Genomic DNA, 8370 nt, shown 5'->3' on the forward strand with positions numbered 1-8370 from the left:
TGAATTTTTTTTTTTTAAATTTGGGAATTTTTTCCTCGCAAAATTGAAAAAAATTTCTTTTAAAATTTAGAATTTTTTTGCATTTAAAAAAAAATTTCCCACAAAAAATTGAAAAAAAATTCCAAAAAAATTTGAATTTTTTTCAAAAATTTGGGAATTTTTTCCTCGCAAAATTGGAAAAAATTTTCTTTAAAATTTTGAATTTTTTTGCATTAAAAAATAAATTTTTTCCCACAAAAAATTGAAAAAAATTCGAAAAAAATTTGAATTTTTTTTTTTTAAATTTGGGAATTTTTTCCTCGCAAAATTGGAAAAAATTTTCTTTAAAATTTCCAATTTTTTTGCATTTAAAAAAAAAAATTTCTTACAAAAAATTGAAAAAAAATTCAAAAAAAAATTGAATTTTTTTTTTCAAAAATTTTGGAATTTTTTCCTCGCAAAATTGGAAAAAAATTTCTTTAAAATTAAGAATTTTTTTGCATTAAAAAAATGAATTTTTTCCCACAAAAAATTGAAAAAAAAATCCAAAAAAATTTGAATTTTTTTTTAAAAATTTGGGAATTTTTTCCTCGCAAAATTGGAAAAAATTTTCTTTAAAATTTCGAATTTTTTGGCCCAAAAAAAATGTGAATTTTTTACCCCAAAAATACAAAAAATTTTCCAAAAAAATTTGAATTTTTTTTTAAAAATTTGGGAATTTTTTCCTTGCAAAATTGCAAAAATTTCCCTTAAAATTTCGAATTTTTTGTCCAAAAAAATGAAATTTTTTCTCAAAAAATTAAAAAAAAAATTTAAAAAAATTTTAATTTTTTTTTTAAATTTGGGAATTTTTCTCCCCAAAATATTGGAAAAAATTTCCTTTAAAATTTGGATTTTTTTTGCATTAAAAAATGATTTTTTTCCCACAAAAAATTGAAAAAAAATTCCAAAAAAATCAGAATTTTTTTCAAAAATTTAGGAATTTTTCCTTGCAAAATTGGAAAAAATTTTCTTTAAAATTAAGAATTTTTTTGCATAAAAAAATGAATTTTTTCCCACAAAAAAATTGATAAAAAATTCCAAAAAAATTTGAATTTTTTTCAAAAATTTGGAAATTTATTTCTCAAAATTTGAATTTTTTCTCCCAACATTTTTCCCTAAATATTTTGAGTTTTTTCCCTCAAAATTAGAAATTTTTACCCTTAAAAATTCCAATTTTTTCCCCTATAAAATTCCAATTTTTTCCCCCTAAAAATTCAAATTTTTTCTCCCAAATTTTCAGAATTTCTTTTCCTAAAAAATTGGAATTTTTTTCTTCAAAAATTCCAATTTTTTCCAATAAAATTGGGAAATTTTTTGCCCCAAATTTTGGAATTTTGACCCTGAAAATTGAAATTATTTTCCCCTAAAAATCTGAATTTTTCCTTTAAATTTTTGGAATTTTTTTTTCATAAAGTTTGGGTCATTTTTACCAAAAAAATTTTAATTTTTTCCCCCCAAAATTGGGAATTTTAACCCCAAAAATTCAAAATTTTTTCTCCCAAAAATTCAAATTTTTCTCTTTTAAAATTTTAAAATTTTTTCCCAAAAAATTGAAATTTTTAATATAAAAATTTGAATTTTTCCCTAAAAAATATTTCAAAAATTTTTCCCTAAAACTTTGAAATTTTCCTAAAAAATTTTCATTTTTTCCCCCCAAAATTGGGAATTTTAACCCCAAAAATTCAAATTTTTTCCCCCTAAAAATTCAAATTTTTTTTTATCAAATTTTAAAAATTTTTCCATTAAAAAATTTTGATTTTAAATTAAAAAAATTTGAATTTTTTACTAAAAAAATTTAAAAATTTCCCTCCAAAATTTGGGAATTTTCCCAAAAAAATTTAATTTTTTCCTCGCAAAATTGGGAATTTTAACCCCAAAATTTCAAATTTATTTCCTTTAAAAATCGAATTTTTTTCCTTCAAAATTTCCAGAATTTTTTTCCCAAAAAATTGAAAATTTTGAATTTCAAAATTTGAATTTTTCCCTTTAAAAAAATTTGAAAATTTTTCCCTCAAATTTGGGAATTTTCTCCCCGCCCTGAAATAGAAATAGTGGGCGTGGCTTAGCGGAAAGCATTACCCTAATTTATGCTAATTTATGCTAATTTATGTTAATTTATGTTAATTTATGCTAATTTATGCTAATTTATTCGGGATTTTTTGCAATTTTTTGTAGCGATTTTTTTATTTTTTGGTAGCGACTCTTGAATAAAGTTTGGGTAGAAAATAAAATTTCTGATTGAGTTATTAATTCCGCATTAATTATTGATTGCTAATCGTTAATTATTAATGGCATTGATTGTCAAAGGTCACCCCTAAAGGTCAAAGGTCACCCCTAAACTTCAAGGATTTCCCGCCAAAATCCTGGAATTTTCCCGCCAAAACTTCAATGACTTCCTGCCAACATTTCCCGCCAAAATTCCGGGATTTTCCCGCCAAAATTCCCGCCAAAATTCCCGCCAAAATTCCAAGGATTTCCCGCCACAATTCCGGAGTTTTCCCGCCAAAATTTCCCGCCAAATATACCAGAAATTTCCCGCCAAAATTTCCGCCAAAACTTCAATGATTTCCTGTCAATATTTCCCGCCAAAATTCCAAAAATTTCCCGCCAAAATTCCAGAAATTTCCCGCCAAAACTTCAATGATTTCCCGCCAAAATTTCCCGCCAAATATGCCCGAAATTTCCCGCCAAAATTTCCCGCCAAAATTCCAAGGATTTCCCGCCACAATTCCGGATTTTTCCCGCCAAAGTTTCCCGATAAAATTTCGGAATTTCCCCCCCCAAAATTCCCGCCAAAACTTCAGTGATTTCCTGACAACATTTCCCGGCAAAATTCCGGAATTTTCCCGCCAAAGTTTCCCAACAATATAAGAGAAATTTCCCGCGAAAATTCCCGCCAAAATTCCCGCCAAAATTCCATGGATTTCCCGCCAAAATTCCGGGATTTTCCCGCCAAAATTCCCACCAAAACTTCAATGATTTCCTGCCAACATTTCCCGCCAAAATTCCGGAATTCTCCCGCCAAAATTCCCCAACAATATAAGAGAAATTTCCCGCCAAAATTCCCGCCTAAACTTCAAGGATTTCCCACCAAAATTTCCCGCCAAAATTCCAGAAATTTCCCGCCAAAATGTCAATGATTTCCTGCCAAAATTCCGGGATTTTCCCGCCAAAATTATCCCGGCAATAGAATAGAAATTTCCCGCCAGAATTCCAAAGATTTCCCGCCAAAATTTCCCGCCAAAATTCCGGAATTTTCCCGCAAAAATTTCCCGCCAAAATTCCGGGGTTTTCCCACCAAAATTCCGGAATTTCCCCGCCACTATAACAGAAATTTCCAGCCCAAATTCCCGCCAAAATTTCAAGGATTTCCCGCCAAAATTTCCCGCCAAAACCAAGGATTTCCTGCCAACATTTCCCGCCAAAATACCGGGATTTTCCCGCCAAACTTTCCCGCCAATATAAGAGAAATTTCCCGGCAAAATTCCCGCAAAACTTCAATGATTTCCTGCCAAAATTTCCCGCCAAAATTCCGGGATTTTCCCGCCAAAAATTTCCCGCCAATGCAATAGAAATTTCCCGCCAAAATTCCAAGGATTTCCGGCCAAAATTCCAGGATTTTCCCGCCAAAATTTCCTGCCAATATACCAGGAATTTCCCGCCAAAATGTCAATGATTTCCTGCCAACATTTCCCGCCAAAATTCCTGAATTTTCCCGCCAATATAAAAGAGATTTCCCGCCAAAATTCCCGCCAAAATTCCGGGATTTTTCCGCCAAAATTTCCCGCCAAAATTCCAAGGATTTTCCCGCCAAAAATACCAGAATTTTCCCGCCAAAATTTCCCCCAAAACTTCAATGATTTCCTGCCAACATTTCCCGCCAAAATTCCAACGATTTCCCGCCAAAATTCCGGATTTCTCCCCCCAAAATTGCCGCAAAACTCCAAGGATTTCCTGCCAAAATTCCCGCCAAAATTTCAAGGATTTCCCGCCAAAATTTCCCGCCAAATTTCCACGGAGTTCCCGCCAAAATTCCGTGATTTTCCCGCCAAAATTTCCCGCCAAATATACCAAAAATTTCCCGCCAAAATTTCCGCCAAAACTTCAATGATTTCCTGTCAATATTTCCCGCCAAAATTCCAGAAATTTCCCGCCAAAACTTCAATGATTTCCTGTCAATATTTCCCGCCAAAATTCCAGAAATTTCCCGCCAAAACTTCAATGATTTCCTGCCAATATTTCCCGCCAAAATTCCGGAATTTTCCCGCCAAAATTTCCCGCCAAAACTTCAATGATTTCCTGCCAACATTTCCCGCCAAAATTCCAAGGATTTCCCGCCAAAATTCCAAAAATTTCCCGCCAAAATTCCGGATTTTTCCCGCCAAAATTCCCCGCCAAAACTTCAATGATTTCCTGCCAAAATTTCCCGCCAAAATTCCAAAAATTTCCCGGCAAAATTTCCCGGCTAAAGTCCCACCATAATTCTAAGGATTTCCCGCCAAAATTTCCCGCCAAAATTCCAATGATTTCCCGCCAAAATTTCCCATAAAAATATACCAAAAATTTCCCGCCAAAATTCCCGCCAAAACGTCAATGATTTCCTGCCAAAATTTCCCGCCAAATTTCCACGGAGTTCCCGCCAAAATTCCGGGATTTTCCCGCCAAAATTTCCCGCCAAATATTCCAGAAATTTCCCGCCAAAATTTCCGCCAAAACTTCAATGATTTCCTGTCACAATTTCCCGCCAAAATTCCAGAAATTTCCCGCCAAAACTTCAATGATTTCCTGTCAATATTTCCCGGCAAAATTCCAGAAATTTCCCGCCAAAACTTCAGTGATTTCCTGACAACATTTCCCGGCAAAATTCCGGAATTTTCCCGCCAAAGTTTCCCAACAATATAAGATAATTTTCCCGCGAACATTCCCGCCAAAATTTCCGCCAAAATTCCATGGATTTCCCGCCAAAATTCCGGGATTTTCCCGCCAAAATTCCCACCAAAACTTCAATGATTTCCTGCCAACATTTCCCGCCAAAATTCCGGAATTCTCCCGCCAAAATTCCCCAACAATATAAGAGAAATTTCCCGCCAAAATTCCCGCCTAAACTTCAAGGATTTCCCACCAAAATTTCCCGCCAAAATTCCAGAAATTTCCCGCCAAAATGTCAATGATTTCCTGCCAAAATTCCGGGATTTTCCCGCCAAAATTATCCCGGCAATAGAATAGAAATTTCCCGCCAGAATTCCAAAGATTTCCCGCCAAAATTTCCCGCCAAAATTCCGGAATTTTCCCGCCAAAATTTCCCGCCAAAATTCCGGGGTTTTCCCACCAAAATTCCGGAATTTCCCCGCCACTATAACAGAAATTTCCCGCCCAAATTCCCGCCAAAATTTCAAGGATTTCCCGCCAAAATTTCCCGCCAAAACCAAGGATTTCCTGCCAACATTTCCCGCCAAAATACCGGGATTTTCCTGCCAAACTTTCCCGCCAATATAAGAGAAATTTCCCGGCAAAATTCCTGCAAAACTTCAATGATTTCCTGCCAAAATTTCCCGCCAAAATTCCGGGATTTTCCCGCCAAAAATTTCCCGCCAATGCAATAGAAATTTCCCGCCAAAATTCCAAGGATTTCCGGCCAAAATTCCGGAATTTTCCCGCCAAAATTTCCTGCCAATATACCAGGAATTTCCCGCCAAAATGTCAATGATTTCCTGTCAACATTTCCCGCCAACATTCCACATTTTCCCACCAAAGTTTCCCATTAAAATTCCGGAATTTTCCACCCAAAATTCCCGCCAAAACTACAATGATTTCCTGCCAACATTTCCCGCCAAAATTCCTGAATTTTCCCGCCAAAATTTCCCGCCAATATAATAGAAATTTCCCGCCAAGATTCCCGCCAAATATACCAGAAATTTCCCGCCAAAATTCCCGCCAAAATTCCGGGATTTTTCCGCCAAAATTTCCCGCCAAAATTCCAAGGATTTTCCCGCCAAAAATACCAGAAATTTCCCGCCAAAATTTCCCCCAAAACTTCAATGATTTCCTGCCAACATTTCCCGCCAAAATTCCAACGATTTCCCGCCAAAATTCCGGATTTTTCCCCCCAAAATTGCCGCCAAAACTCCAAGGATTTCCTGCCAAAATTCCCGCCAAAACGTCAATGATTTCCTGCCAAAATTTCCCGTCAAATTTCCACGGAGTTTCCGCCAAAATTCCGTGATTTTCCTTCCAAAATTTCCCGCCAAATATACCAAAAATTTCCCGCCAAAATTTCCGCCAAAACTTCAATGATTTCCTGTCAATATTTCCCGCCAAAATTCTAGAAATTTCCCGCCAAAACTTCAATGATTTCCTGTCAATATTTCCCGCCAAAATTCCAGAAATTTCCCGCCAAAACTTCAATGCCTTCCTGCCAAAATTTCCCGCCATAATTCCGGAATTTTCTCGCCAAAATTTCCCGCCAAATATACCAGAAATTTCCCGCCAAAATTCCCGCCAAAACTTCAATGATTTCCTGCCAACATTTCCCGCCAAAATTCTAAAGATTTCCCGTCAGAATTTCAAGGCAAAATTCCGGAATGTTCCTGATAAAATTCCGGGATTCTCCCGCCAAAATTTCCCGCGAAAATACAGGAAATTTCGTGCCAAAACTTCAATGATTTCCTGCCAACATTTCCTGCCAAAATTCCAAAGATTTCCCGCCAAAATCTCCCGCTAATATTATAGAAATTTCCCGCCAAAATTCCCGCCAGAATTCCAAGGGTTTCCCTCCAAAATTCCAAAAATTTCCCGCCAAAATTCCGGATTTTTCCCGCCAAAATTTCCCGCCAAAACTTCAATGATTTCCTGCCAAAATTTCCCGCCAAAATTCCAAAAATTTCCCGCCAAAATTCCCGCCAGAATTCCAAGGGTTTCCCTCCAAAATTCCAAAAATTTCCCGCCAAAATTCCGGATTTTTCCCGCCACAATTTCCCGCCAAAACTTCAATGATTTCCTGCCAAAATTTCCCGCCAAAATTCCAAAAATTTCCCGCCAAAATTCCCGCCAGAATTCCAAGGGTTTCCCTCCAAAATTCCAAAAATTTCCCGCCAAAATTCCGGATTTTTCCCGCCACAATTTCCCGCCAAAACTTCAATGATTTCCTGCCAAAATTTCCCGCCAAAAATACCAGAAATTTCATGCCAAAATTCCCGCCAAAACGTCAATGATTTCCTGCCAACATTTCCCGCCAAAATTCCAAAGATTTCCCGCCAAAATGCCGGGAATTTCCCGCCAAAATTTCCCGCCAAAATACCAGAAATTTCCCGCCAAAATTCCCCTTTAAAACTTTAATGATTTCCTGTCAATATTTCCCGCCAAAATTCCAGAAATTTCCTGCCAAAATTTCAATGATTTCCTGCCAACATTTCCCGCCAAAATTCCGGGATTTTCCCGCCAAAATTTCCCGCCAAATATACCTGAAATTTCCCGCCAAAATTCCCCCCAAAACTTCAATGATTTGCTGCCAAAATTTCCCGCCAAAATTCCAACGATTTCCCGCCAAAATTCCGGGAATTTCCCGCCAAGATTTCCCGCCAAAACACCAGAAATTTCCTGCCAAAATTCCCGCCAAAAGTCCGAAATTTTCCCGCCAAAATTTCCCGCCAAAACTTCAATGATTTCCCGCGAAAATTTCCCGCCAAAACTTCAATGATTTCCTGCCAAAATTTCCCGCCAAAATTCCAAAAATTTCCCGCCAAAATTTCCCGCCAAAATTCCAGAAATTTCCCGCCAAAACTTCAATGATTTCCTGCCAACATTTCCCGCCAAAATTCCGGAATTTTCCCGCCAAAATACCAAAATTTTCCCGCCAAAATTCCCACTTTCTATACCCCAAAAAATCCAATTTTTCCCCCTTAATTTTGTCCAGATTTTGTCCCCAAATTCCGATTTTTTTTCCCCCAAAAAATTCTCCATTTTCAGCCCAAAATTCTCAATTTTCCTCCCAAAATTCAAAATTTTTCCCCAAATTTTCCACCAATTTTTTATTTTTACCTCCGAAATTTTCCAGTTTTTATCCCGAATATTCCGAATTTTTCCCAGCAAATTTTCATTTCTTGCCCTCAAAAATTCAAATTTTTTTTCCTCAAAAATTCAAATTTCTTCCCCCAAAATTTCAAAATTTTCCCCAAATTTTTTCTTTTTTTTTTTCCCAAAAATTCCCATTTTTCCCCCCTAAAAATTCAAATTTTTTCCCAAATTTTTTCCAATTTTCCCCCAATTTTTTCCATTTTTCCCCTAAAAATTCCCAATTTTTTCCCCCAAATTTCCCATTTTTTCCCCTAAAAATTCAAATTTTTTCCCAAA

Source organism: Ammospiza nelsoni, chromosome Z, assembly GCF_027579445.1.
Source record: "Ammospiza nelsoni isolate bAmmNel1 chromosome Z, bAmmNel1.pri, whole genome shotgun sequence".
In the NCBI taxonomy this organism is placed as follows: Eukaryota; Metazoa; Chordata; class Aves; order Passeriformes; family Passerellidae; genus Ammospiza; species Ammospiza nelsoni.